Here is a 13,265-nt window from a genome sequence, read left to right as displayed (position 1 = left end):
GCCGCCGGACGCCGCGCTCCACCGGCGCCTCCTTTTGTTTGTCCCTCACTGCACCACTCGGCCGCCTCCGCCCCGGAAGTGACGTCACGCCGGGCGCGAACGCGGCGGCCGGGGCCTCGCCATGTTTATAGAGAGGGCTGCGGGAGGTTGCCGGAGACTCTGCGCCGTGCGCCTGCGCCAAAGCCGTTTCTGGGCGGGACTAACGGAGCCCGGGCTCCGTCTCCTTAAGGGGCCAGAGGCCGCTAGAATCTGGCTACGCTGAGACTCGGAGGGACGGGATCACCTGGTTACCGGCTGGTGGCTGCGCGGAGTCGGGGGCGAGCCCGGGGAGACCCGTGAAGAGTTCTGAGCAGGATGGTGGCACAATGACGGGTGCATTTGGTGTTCAGAGGCTGCCCGCAAAGACTGAGGCTCCCGCGGGGCAGATTCGCGCCTTCCCACTCCGGCTTCCCCGCGGCTGTCCCGACCGAGCCCGAGGGAACCGCGGAGGCCGGGCGGAGCTGGGCCGTAGCCAGGCCCCCAGCTCCTCGGTCTCCGGCTCCACACGTCCACAGATCGTGCCCCAGGCAGACGGGCGTAACGAATGGCAACTCAGCTGAAAGTAGCTCATGACCCCGCGCGGATGACCGCACATCTATAATCCTTGTTTCTCAAGGAGGCTGAGATCTGAGGATCAAGGTTCGAAAACAGCCCGGGCAGGAAAGTCCCCGGGACTTTCATCTCCAATTAACCAGGAAAAAGCCGGAAGTGGGGGGTGTGACTCAAGTGGTGGGGCCTTAGCCCTGATCAAAAAACAAAAGCTCAGGAGTAGCTCCCAGACCCTGAGTTCAAGCCCCCCGGTACCAGCACACACACATGCAAAACGCTAATAAATTGGACAAAACGTATTCACTGTGCACTAATACTGGACGACTTCCAATTCCTTAGATGAAAAGGTAAGAAACAGGAAGGACAGCTTTGGGCTGCGGGTGTGGGTGTGTATCTGCAGGTGTGTGCACCCTGAAGAAATTATTACCTGGACTGTCTGAGTATTACCGGAAGGCAGGATTAATATGGCTTTGCATCAGAGCAAGCAAAATCTCAAGCAAGGGAACCTGAGTAGTAAGAATATATAGTAGAGCTGGGAATGTGGCTGAGTGGTAAAATGCTTGCCTAGCATGCATGAAGCCCTGGGTTCTATTCCTCAGTACCACATACACAGAAAAGTCTGGAGGTGGCACCGTGGCTCAAGTGGTGAAGTGCTTGCCTTGAGCAAAAGAAGCTCAGGGAGCTAGGCACCTGTAATCCTAGCTACTCAAGAGGCTTAGATCTGAGGATTATGGTTCAAAACCAGCCGGGGCAGGAAAGTCCATGAGACTTTTATCTCCAATTAATCACCAGAAAACTGGAGATGGCCCTGTGGTTCAAGTGGTAGAGTGTTTCCTTGAACTGTAGAGCTGGGGGCGGGGGCAGAGGGGGAGAACTGAACAGTGTATACAGAAGAGTAAACTGTAGCTGATCTATGGCTCATGCCTATAATCCAAGCTACTCAGGAAGCTGAGATCTGTAGATCACAGTTGGAAGCTAACCCAGCAAACATCTAGTTTTGTGTTGTTTTTTTTTTCTGTTTTGTTGTTTTGGTTGTGGGAGGAGAGGGGCAAGGCTGGCCTCAAGTAGCAATCTTCCAGTCTCAGCTTCCTAATCCTCCAATCTTGGCATCCCAAGTGGCTTGGATTACTGGCATGACCCACCATGCCTGGTTATACCAATCCCATTTTATACATAGGTGATCAGAGGCTGAGAAAGTTGCCCAAAAGTGATTCCTACAGGGGCTCACTCTTCCTGCTCAGGAGAGATTCTTGGGTCCCACAGTCTCTCCCTCAGCTGGGATCATCAACATTCAGGATTTGGCACAGTATCAGTCCAGTGGGTGGAGTGAGGGCAGCAGACATTCCAGTGGTTTCCCCTAGGTTTAGAGTCTTAGGGACAAGAGCGGCACAGGAGCACCTGGTGTGGAGAATTTTAATCTGGAACTGAGAAGTGTACAGTCTATCTGTGAAGGCAAATACTGAGGCTGGAGACTCAAGCAGAAAAGGCTTCTGAGGTGCTCATAGGGGAGAAACAGATCTGATCAGATGATGTCCAGGTCTGAGACCTCCAGTGACCTATGAGCACAACCTGCTTCCTCAGGGAGGAGGTGTCCCCTAGTGAGGGCCCACCCTTTACCTCCACAGTTAATCCCCAACCTCCTCCCAGCCCCTGCTTCTAGTTTGTAATCCAGGTGGGGGCGACAGAGGATCACAGGACAATTAACACACACCCCTGTCCCAGATTGTTTCCATTCTGTGGTGTGAATTTCTCAATGACTTTGGCTCACTTTTCCCCCTCATTGTGATTGATTTTTTTTGGGGGGGGGTTCCGGTCGTGGGGCCTGAACTCTGGGCCTGGGCGCTGTCCCTCAGCTCTTCAGCTCGAGGCTAGCGCTCTACCACTTGAGTCACAGCACCACTTCCGGCTTTTTTTCTTTTTGCTTATGTGGTGCTGAGGAATGGAACCCAGGGCCTTAGGCATGCAAGGCAAGCTCTCTACCACTGAGCCACCTTCCCAGCCCCTAATCTTTTTATTATTGATTTGTAGGGACTCTTTGTTAAGGCCCACACTGGTTAAACGGCCCTTCAATTAGTCATCCCCTTCCTGAGGTTTTGCTTTGGGGATGGATGGATGGAAGTCCATACCCTGCTGTGTGTGCCATACCCTGCTCTGTGTGTGTGTGTGTGTGTGTGTGTGTGTGTGTGTGTGATTCAGAACAGCCCACAACAGAGTTCAGTGAGGCATTGAACAATGTGTGCTTGCTGTCGGGTGGCTGTGTGCCATATGCTAAGAATAAACAGATGAACACAATGGTATCTTTTTTGTTTTTGTTTTTCTCAGTCCTGGGTCTTGAACTCTGGGCCTGGGTGCTGTCCCTCAGCTCTTCAGCTCAAAGTGAGCACTCTACCACTTGAGCCACAGTACCACTTCCAGCTTTTGCTGCTTACGTGGTGCTTGAGGAATTGAACCCAGGGCCTCATGCATACAAGGCAAGCACTCTACCACTGAACCACCTTCCCAGCCCCGCTCCAGGCTATTTGCTGGTTAGTTGGAGATTAAGTATTTCACAGAGTTTGCTTCCTGGACTGGCTTTGACCGACTTTCTCCAATCTCAGTCTTCTAAAGAGCTAGGATTATTGGGCCAATGATGAGGCTGTTTCTTTTGTTTTTATTGGTCTTAGGGCTTGAATTCTGGGCCTGGCTTTTGTCCCTCAGCTCTTCAGCTCAAGGGAAGCGCTCTACCGCTTGAGCCACAGCACCACTTCCGGTTTTGTAGTTTGTAGTGGTTTATTGGAGATAAGAATCTCAGGGACTTACCTGCCCAGGCTGGTTTTGAACCATGATCCTCAGATCTCATCCTCCTGAGTAGCTAGGATTACAGGCGTGAGCCACCAACACTCGGCTTTTTTTCTGTGTCTTTTTTATTTTTTATTTTTTTGTTTGTTTTGGTCGGTCATAGGGCTTGAACGCTGGGTTTGGGTATTGTCCCTGCGCTCTTCAGAAAAAGGCTAGCACTCTACCACTTGAGCCACAGCGCCACTTATTGGTCAGCTAGTCCATGTGAGGCTCCTCATACTCAGTGGTAGAATTGCCTTGATAAAATGATAGGAGTACCTGAACTGTTGAATATTTGTATAGATAAGATATTGCTGGGTCACACGGCAACCTGTGTGACTCCACTCACTTCTATCCTCTCCCCAGCAGTCCATACCCTCCACTCCTCTCCCCTTACCCCAATCTCCACCCACCCCCGTGCCTCCAGTGCATCCCTACTTCATTTGTAAAACCATGCTGCACCCCAGTTCAACAGAAGTTTGCTGTGGAGGGGTGCTGGTATTTTATGGACTGGTCCAGGAATTCAGAGCAGCGGATGCTCTCAGGGGAGGGGAAGCCCCATCCACCAGCATCATTTGGTACCTGACAGGGTAGACACGTGCTTCTCCAATGCTTCTCCTCAGCTGACCTCCACTGTCTGCTTGTATTAAAAATCTTGTATGGCCCGTGTGTGATGTTACATTCAAGTGGCCCTTGCCATGAAAGTGGCTCACCACTAAATTCAGAGAAGGTAGAAAGGGAAGGTAGAAGTGAAAAATCATCTGAGGGGCTAGGAAGATGGCTCAGTGGTAGAGCGCTTGCCTTGCATGCATGAGGCCCTGGGTTTGATTCCTCAGCACCACATAAGCAAAAAGAAAAAAGCCAGAAGTGGCACTGTGGCTCAAGCGGTAGAGTGCTAGCCTTGAGCTGAAGAGCTGAGGGACAGCGCACAGGCCCAGAGTTCAGGCCCCACAACCGGACCCAAAAATAAAAAAAAAAAAACAAGAAATGTACTCATTACCTTGCCCATGTAATTGTAACCCCTCTGTATGGTATTTTCACAATTAAAAAAAAAAAAGAAAAGAAAAAAGTGCTTAGTGTAATGCCAGGCAACTATGGCTCACAACTAAAATCCTACCTATTGAGGAAGCTGAGATCTGAGCATCACTGTCCAAAGCCAGCCTACATAGGAAAGTCCATGAGGCTTTTCCCTCCAATGAACTATCAAAATGCCGGTGGAGCTATAGCTCCAGTGGTAGACCACTAGCCTTGGGATAAATAAATAAAAACTCAGGAACAGCACCCAGTTCTTGAGTTCAAGTCCCAGGACCAGCACCAAAGGAAAAAAAAACACAAAAACAGTAATTCTGAAAAATTGTCAAAAAAAATGTGGGGCTGGGAAGGTGGCTCCGTGGTAGAGTGCTTGCCTTGCATGCAAGATGCCCTGGGTTCGATTCCTCAGCACCACATAAGCAGAAAAAGCCGGAAGTGGTGCTGTGGCTCAAGTGGTAGAGCGCTCACCTTGAGCTGAAGAGCTGAGGGACAGCATCCAGGCCCAGAGTTCAAGCCCCACGACCAACCAAAAATAATAATAATAAAATTATATTTTAGCTGGGCACCAGTGGCCCACACCTGTAATCCTAGCTACTCAGTAGGCTAAGATCTGAGGATCACGGTTCAAAGCCAGCCCAGGCAGGAAAGTCCTTGAGTCTCTTATCTCTAATCAACAACTAGAAAACTGGAAGTAGCGCTGTGGCTCAAATGGTAGAGCACTTGCCTTGAACTGAAGAGTGCAGGGACAGTGCCCAAACCCAGAGTTCAAGCAACAAGACCAACAAAAAAAAATTATATTTTAAAAACTTACTTCACCCTGCCCCCCAAACATAGAAAAACAGAAAAACTCAGAACCAGAATCGCCTATTATCTTATCCCATTGAGACTGTAGTGTGTGAGAATTTTCATCGGTTTTCTTCCAATCACTTTCTACTCACATTCAGTCATAGGAAGACACACCTGGGTACAACATGCAGTAGGAAACTTTTTACCTTGCAGATCCTGTATTATACAGACTATTTTGTAGTCTGTAGTCTTTTCTGTCCGTCTGTCACAACGTGTGTACTGGGTACCAATGGCTCATGTCTATAAACCTAGCTACTCAGGAGGCTGAGATCTGAGGATCACAGTTCAAAGTCAGCATGGGCAGGAAAGTCCGTGAGATTCTTATCTCCAATGAATCACCAGAAAACCAGAAGTGGTGCTGTGGCTCAGGTGGCAGAGCGCTTGCCTTGAGCTGAAGAGCTGAGGGACAGCATCCAGGCCCAGAGTTCAAGCCACATGACCGACAAAAAAAGAAAGAAAAAAATCAACGTGGGAGGCTAGGATGGTGGCTCAGTGGGAGAGTGCTTGCCTAACATGCATGAAGCCCTGGGTTTGATTCCTTAGTACCTCATAAACAGAAAAAGCCAGAAGTGGTGCTGTGGCTCAAGTGGTAGAGCGCTAACCTTGAGCAAAAGAAACTCAGGAACAGTGTCTAGGCCCTGAGTTCAAGCCCCAGGACTGGTAAAAGAAACTACCTCAACATGCTTGCTTATCACATTCTTTTGTCAAGTTTTTGTTGCAAGGGAAGGGGACAGCTCTCATATGTTAACCCAGGTTGGTCTTCAGGTCAGGCCCTGGAGCTCCTTACAACCTGCCTCACGCACACGTGTGCACACATGTGTGTGTGCTCATGCAGAATGTTTAGAAGGGCAAACTGCAGCTGGAGCTGATTCAAGCAGTCAGGGCTTCTCGTGGCCCTCCCTCTGGGCACAAGAGGGTGGAGGGGAAAAACATCTGATCAGACAATACTCAGGGTTGAGAACTTCAGTCTCACCTCTGACTTTTCTCCTGGATTGGAAGCTCCAGTAAGGGCTCCCCAACTTCTCTAGGACCTCAGGCCCATGATTTGTAGTCCAGCTGGGGGTGACAGAGGACCAGAGGAGGGATAAGAGCAATGACAAGGTCTTCCCTCTCCCTGATCTCCCCCTTTCATCCCAGCCCAGAGCATCAGTCCTTGGGGACACAAAGAAAGGTGTCCTGTCTCAGGACTGGAGGCTCTGGCCATCCTCAGCTGCTTTCACTGATCAGGGTTCGCAGACTGCCAGGAGGACGCCTGACCCCTGTCGGCCTGCCAGATCACTGCAGCTCTCACAGAAGAGGCAGCTCCTCCCCTCCCCTCCCAGCCCAGGTGGCCCCCTCCTGCTCCTGGACTCACACTTGTAAACCCACACACTCCCACGCAGTGGGGACTACAGGCCTGGATCCCTCTATTCAGGTGCTTTGCTTTCTTTCTTTTCTTTTTTGTTGGTCCTGGGGCTTGAATTCTGGGTCTGGGCGCTGTCCCAGAGCTCTTCAGCTAAAGGCTAGAGTCCTGCCACTTGAGCCATAGCGTCCCTTCCGGTTTTCTTGTGTTTAATTGGAGATAAGAGTCTCACAAACTTTCCTGCCCAGGCTGGCTTTGAACTGGCTTTGATCCTCAGATCTCAGCCTCCTGAGTAGCTAGGATTATAGATGTGAGCCACTAGTGCCAAGCTGCATCTTGCCTTTTTTGGTCGTCTTTCTGTGTCAGTACTGGGGCTATGGGCACTGTGCTTTTGCTTTTTCACTCAAAAAATAAAAAGACTAGCACTCTACCATTTGAGCCACAGCTCCACTGTCAGCTTTTTTTTTTTTTTTGCAGCTATGGGGCTTGGACTCTGGGCCTGGGCACTGTCCCTGAGCTCTTCAGCTCAAGGCAAGTGCTCTACCACTTAAGCCACAGCGCCACTTTCAGTTTTCTAGTGGTCTCTAGAATGGTTCTCTAGAGTCTCACAAACTTTCCTGCCTGGGCGGCTTTGAACCATTTTGATCCTCAGATCTCAGCCTCCTGAGTAGCTAGGATTACAGGCATGAGCCACCGGCGCCCGGCTACAAATGTGGCTTTCTAGGACAGTCCCAAGCATGTTCATCTATGCTGGAAACAGTCACAGGTGGGGCTGGGAGAGCACTTGCCTTGCATGCATGAGGCCTGGGTTCCATTCCTCAGCACCACATAAGCAAAAAGAAAAAAAAGCCAGAAGTGGTGCTATGGCTCAAGTGGTAGAGCGGTAGCCTTGAGCTGAAGAGCTGAGGGACAATGCCTAGGCCAAGTGTTCCAGCCCCCTGACCGGACCCCAAGAAAAGAAAGTCACAGGTCTAGAGGCAGCTCTTTGACCAAGTTAAATGGTCCAGTGACTACCACAGCAACCCTACCATGAGGTCAGGCGAATGTTTTGGACTTGGGCCAGGGCTTCCCTAACTTTTTAGCATTGACTTCGCTATGGAAGCCTTTAAGCTCTGGTCTTAATAAATTTCCTGGCCTCCTGGGGAGAAGGCAGGCCTTTCTTGGAATCAAGATCCCTGGGCTCTCACACAGTTCATAGGGCAGCGCCCCAGGATTTTAGCCCAGCCAGCCTCAGTTGTGATTTCTGCTCCATATCTTGAGCATTTGACCCAAGTCCTCAGCCCATAAACATATGGACCCAATATTCTTCCAAAGTGAGGTGCTTCCAAAGCTGTATCATGAGTGCTATTCCTGTCTTCAAGGCTGCTGGACCGGAGAGGCCCAACTCTGCGTATCAAACATGCAGCCATGCGCAGGAAATAGGCAGTTCCCACTGCCTCCCTACCAGACTTCACCACCTTGAGTTGATAGAGGTAACATCCTGTCTGCTACCCTACCACTTCCCAGTCATGAATAGGGCTCGGCATAGACAGGCTCCTTGGCACAGGCTGACGGAGACAGGAAACAGCTCAGACATAGGAGCTGACTCAGACCCCAGGCTTTGTGGAAGGGTCTACAATGGCCTGGGGGTAGGTGAGAAGAGATTGGGGGGACCAGGGTGAGCTGAGTGGCTGATCTTGCTGTCGTGGCAGGGTTACCCACCCCTGACCAGATCCTGCCAGATTTCTTTTGTGTGTGTGTGTGTGTGTGTGTCCATCATGGGGCTTGAACTCTGGGCCTAGGCGTTGTCCCTCAGCTCTTCAGCCTCAGGGTGAGTGCTCTACCGCTTGAGCCACAAAGCCACTTTCCGGTTTTCTGGTGGTTTATTGGAGATAAGAGTCTCAGAGACGGGGCTGGGAAGGTGGCTCAGTGGTAGAGTGCTTGCCTTGCATGCCTGAGGCCCTGGGTTCGATTCCTCAGCACCACATAAGCAAAAAGAAAAAAGCCAGAAGTGGCACTGTGGATCAAGTGGTAGAGCGCTAGCCTTGAGCTGAAGAGCTGAGGGACAGCGCCCAGGCCCAGAGTTCAGGTCTCACGACTGGACCCAAAAAAAAAAAAAAAAAAAGTCTCAGAGATTTCCTACCCGGGCTGGCTTTGAACTGCGATCCTCAGATCTCAGTCTCTTGAATAGCTAGGATTAGAGGCATGAGCCACTGGTGCCCGGCTCCTGGCAGATTTCTTTGGCAAGCTACTGGGCCAGGAGTGATAGTAGATGTCTCCTGTTCACAGCCTTCCAGACCCTGGTAGATGAAGCTGAGGAGGAGAATAGTAGGGTTTGCGCTGGGTGGGGTAGGTCTGGGACGTGCTGACTCCAGCTGATCAAATCAGACTGTCTACTTGCCGTGGAAAGCAGAGATCCTATCATCCATGTGCGTCTGGTATAAAAGGCAGACCTAGGACCAGAGGCCAGCACTTGTGCCCAGCCAGGTCTCCACATGCATCTCTCCTGAAGCTCATCAGATGGCAGGGCTCTGACCTCATCACACCTGACCTCACCCTAGACACACTCTTAAGACTGGGGGTGGGGGGTCAGGAGAGCGATCATCCCCAGGCCTCCAGCACAAGTCTTGCCACCGGATACAGGTTTGTGAAGTTTTCCCTAAAAGTAGGGACTCTTGGGGCTGGGAAGGTGGCTCAGTGGTAGAGTGCTTGCCTTGCATGCATGAGGCCTTCAGTTCGATTCCTCAGCACCCCATAAGCAGAAAAAGCCAAAGTGGGGCTGAGGCTCAAATGTTAGAGCACTAGTCTACATCTGAAGAGCTGAGGAACAGCAAGGCCCACAGTTCAGGCCCCATGACCAACAAAATAACAACAACAACAACAACAATAATAATAAAAGAAACCACAAAAGTAGGGGACTCTTCACTTAGGGTCCTGACTTCCATCACAGAATAAGAATTTCTAGGCAAGTCACTAGTAAGAAAATTGGCAGAACTTTATTGAGAAAGTAAGCAGGCTGGGAAGGTGGCTCAGTGGTAGAGCGCTTGCCTTGCATGCTCGAGGCCCTGGGTTCAATTCCTCAGTACCACATAAGCAAAAAGAAAAAAGCTAGAAGTGGTGCTGTGGCTCAAGTGGTAGATCGCTAGCCTTGAGCTGAAGAGCTGAGGGACAGCGCCCAGGCCGAGTTCATGCCCCATATCTGGACCCAAGAAAGTAAGCAAGCAAGCAGGTATGCAGATGAACAGGCATGCAAAAAGGGCAATACACATATACACACTAGCAGGTGCTGATGCTCTAAAGAAGAGACACACAGCTCTTTGGCTGTCAGTAGTATTTATATGGTAAAGGCAGGGAAGCTGACTTAAAGATAGGAAAGGAGCTGGGCAATGGTGGCTCACGCCTGTAATCCTAGCTACTCAGGAGGCTGAGATCTGAGGACCACAGTTCAAGGCCAGCCCGGGCAGGAAAGTCCGTGAGATTCTTATGTACAATAAACCACTAGAAAACTGGAAGTGGCGCTGTGGCTAAAGCGGTAGAGCGCTTACCTTGAGCTGAAGAGCACAGGGACAGCACTCAAGTCTAGAGTTCAAGCCCCAAGACTGACCAAGAAAAAAAAGATAGGAAAATAGGGAGGCAGGGCCTAGCTGGCACCATCTTGGCCATGTGATGAATAGGGAATTATGTTTAGCTGGCACTAGCTTGTCTTCATAGTGGAGGAAGGAGAAATCCTACCTCCCAGGTGATAGGCATGCCAGAATTCCTAGAGGGAGGGGCGGGGACCTGGGACAATATGTTACTGGGCCTGCCAATCTTCGGTCAGGAACTTTCAAGCTCCCTGTGACCCTGCCCCCTGACCTGACCCTATTTAAACCCAGACCAGTTCAGACACCATTACACCATGCCTCATGTCTCCAGTGTCCTCTGGTCACCATAGCATCTCACATGTGCTCTCCATTGGATTTGATCTGGTTTGTTGGTATTGTTCTTCTGCTCTTTTTGTCCTCTCCTGTTCTCATGGCTTAGTTTTCTAAGTGTTAAGTGTATTCAAGAGGCTGCAGGCCATTGTAATTGGAGTCTACCTGCATTTCTAATAAAGATTTCCGGTTTGCTTTCTAATAAAGATTTCCGGTTTGCTAGGTGCCAGTGACTTACACCTGTAATCCTAGCTATTCAGGAGGCTGAGATCTAAGGATCACAGTTCAAAGCCAGCCCAGGCAGGAAAGTCCATGAGACTCTATCTCTAATAAATCACCAGAAAACTGGAAGAGGCACTGTGGCTCAAGTGATAGATTGCTCACCTTGAGTTGAAGAGCTGAGGGACAGAGCTGGGACAGAATCTCAGAGCTCAAGCCCCATGATGGACAAAAAAAAAAAAAAAAAAGATTCCAGTTGGCAAGTGGCTCAGTGGTAGAGTGCTTGCCTTGCATGCATGAGACCCTGGGTTCTATTCCTCAGCACCACATAAGCAGAAAAAGCTGGAAGTAGCACTGTGGCTCAAGTGGTAGAACACTAGCCTTGAGCTGAAGAGCTGAGGGATACTGCCCAGGCCCAGAGTTCAGGCCCCACAACTGACAAAAAAAAAAAAAAGATTCCCAATTGGCCTCTCAAAATGTGGCTTCTCTGTTTCTTGCAATTGAATTACCTTTCTCTATCACTCTCGGTATTATTAACACTTTTTAAGTTCCTGGCTTTTGCTGGCCATTCTCCTTATTTACACTCTGGGTCCCACTCTTTCATGACTTTGGGTGAACTTATCTCTCAGGAAGGCATACATCCTGCCAAACAAATGTTAATTCCTGGAGTGAGAAATGCATTACTCAGGAAGGAATGCATCCTGTTGCTTTTCTTTGGAGCATAGATAGTGCTTCTGTTTTTTTTTTTTTTTTTGGGGTCCGGTCATGGGGCCTGAACTCTGGGCCTGGACGCTGTCCCTCAGCTCTTCAGCTCAAGGCTAGCGCTCTACCACTTGAGCCATAGCGCCACTTCCAGCTTTTTTTCTTTTTTGCTTATGTGGTACTGAGGAATTGAACCCAGGGCCTCTGGCATGCAAGGCAAGCACTCTACCACTGAGTCACCTTCCCAGCCCTTGTTTTGCTTTTGTAAGTCCTGGAGCTTGAACTCTGCTTGGGCATTGTCCCTGAGCTCTTCAGCTCAAGGCTAGCACTCTACCACTTGAGCCACAGTGCCACTTACAGTTTTCTGGTGTTAATTGAAGTCTCACCCACTTTCCTGCCTGGGCTGGCTTTGAACTGCAATTCTCAAATCTCAGCCTCCTGAGTAGCTAGGATTACAGGTCTGAGCCACCTGCGTCCAGCTGGTCCTTTAATCAGGGAAGTAGATAGATGAATATCTCTTTTTTTTTGCTGGTCATGGGGCCTGAACTCTGGGTCTGGGCGCTGTCCCTCAGCTCTTCAGCTCAAGGCTAGTGCTCTACCACTGGAGCCACAGCGCCACTTCCGGCTTTTTCTGTTTATGTGGTGCTGAGGAATCGAACCCAGGGCCTCATACTTGCAAGGCATGCACTCTGCCACTGAGCTACCTTCCCAGCCCAGATGAATATCTCTTGTATTTGCTTTAAGCTTAACTTTTTTGAATTCTGAGTAGCCATTTACCATGCCTCTATTCCTATTCTACCATGCCTCAATCTGTCCTGGCCTCCCCTCCATAGCCACCAAAGACTCAACCTTCACGGAGGCAGGGATCCTGCCCCAACAGGACACTGTCCCAGCTGGTCAAGGAGAAAGAGGAGGGACAAAAGGCACAAGGGAAGAGGAGGGTGCTGGGATCCTAGAAGAAAGCTGTGGGATATCTTTGAAAGAAAATGAAAAGCTGAGGGCTCAGTGGTAGAGTACTTGCTTAGGATACATGAAGTCCTAGATTCGATTCCTCAGTACCACATGAACAGAAAAAGCTGGTAGTGGAGTTGTAGCTCATGTGGTAGGATGCTAGCCTTGAGCACAGAGAGGCTCAGGGACAGAGTCCAGACTCTGAGTTCAAGCCCCAGGACTGGCAAACAAACAAACAGAAAGAAATAAAGAAAAAGAAAATGGACTGGGAATGTGGCTCAGTGGTAGAGTGCTTGCCTAGCATGCGTGAAGCCCTGGGTTCGATTCCTGAATCCCACATAAAATGAAAAGGCCAGAAGTGGCTCTGGCGCTGTGGCTCAAGTGGTAGAGCACTAGCCTTGACCACAGAGTGGCTCAGAGACACCCCAGGACTGGCAAAAAAAGAAAATGGGAAGCTGGCAGGGAAAGAAGTCAGCAGTGGCCCCGGGGGAGTGGGCGAGTGTGTGCGGAGGGGCGCCCATCCGGGGGAGCCAGACGCAAACTCGGGGGCCGAGCACGGGAGACACGGGTGCCCGGGAGGGGGCTCGCGCGCCAGGCCCCGGCGGGAGGACGGCAGCGGGGCCCATGCCGGGCCGGGCGGCCGCTGACCACCGCAGCGGGCCCGGCATGCGCGGGGCCGGACGCCGGCCGGGGAGCACCGGAGTGGGATCCGCGTCCCACCCACCTGGGCTCGCCGTGCATGGCCGCCTGGTGGGCGGCCCCAGCCCTCGGACGCCCCGACTCGCCGCCGCGGAACCGAGGACGCAGCCGCCGCCGCCGCCGCCGGACGCCGCGCTCCCTCCCTTTTGCTTGTCCCTCTCTGCACCACTCGGCCG

The 13,265-nt window shown here is 50.9% G+C and overlaps 1 protein-coding gene across 1 annotated transcript in view; it reads right to left on the bottom strand.

The window, feature by feature from the left end:
• The window catches only part of Lrrc8a (leucine rich repeat containing 8 family, member A), a 44,362-nt gene extending 31,197 nt beyond the window's left edge, over positions 1-13,165 (bottom strand). The window contains exon 1 of the mRNA XM_013021454.1: positions 13,115-13,165. The gene's annotated coding sequence lies outside the window, so the exon portion shown is untranslated. The remainder of the gene's footprint in view (positions 1-13,114) is intronic.
• Between the last annotated feature and the right edge of the window lie 100 nt (positions 13,166-13,265).

The sequence above is a fragment of the Dipodomys ordii genome, unplaced genomic scaffold (assembly GCF_000151885.1).
Source record: "Dipodomys ordii isolate 6190 unplaced genomic scaffold, Dord_2.0 Scaffold55, whole genome shotgun sequence".
Taxonomy (NCBI): Eukaryota; Metazoa; Chordata; class Mammalia; order Rodentia; family Heteromyidae; genus Dipodomys; species Dipodomys ordii.
Note: the sequence above shows the minus strand (reverse complement) of the source record. Positions and strands in the feature narration are given on the sequence as shown.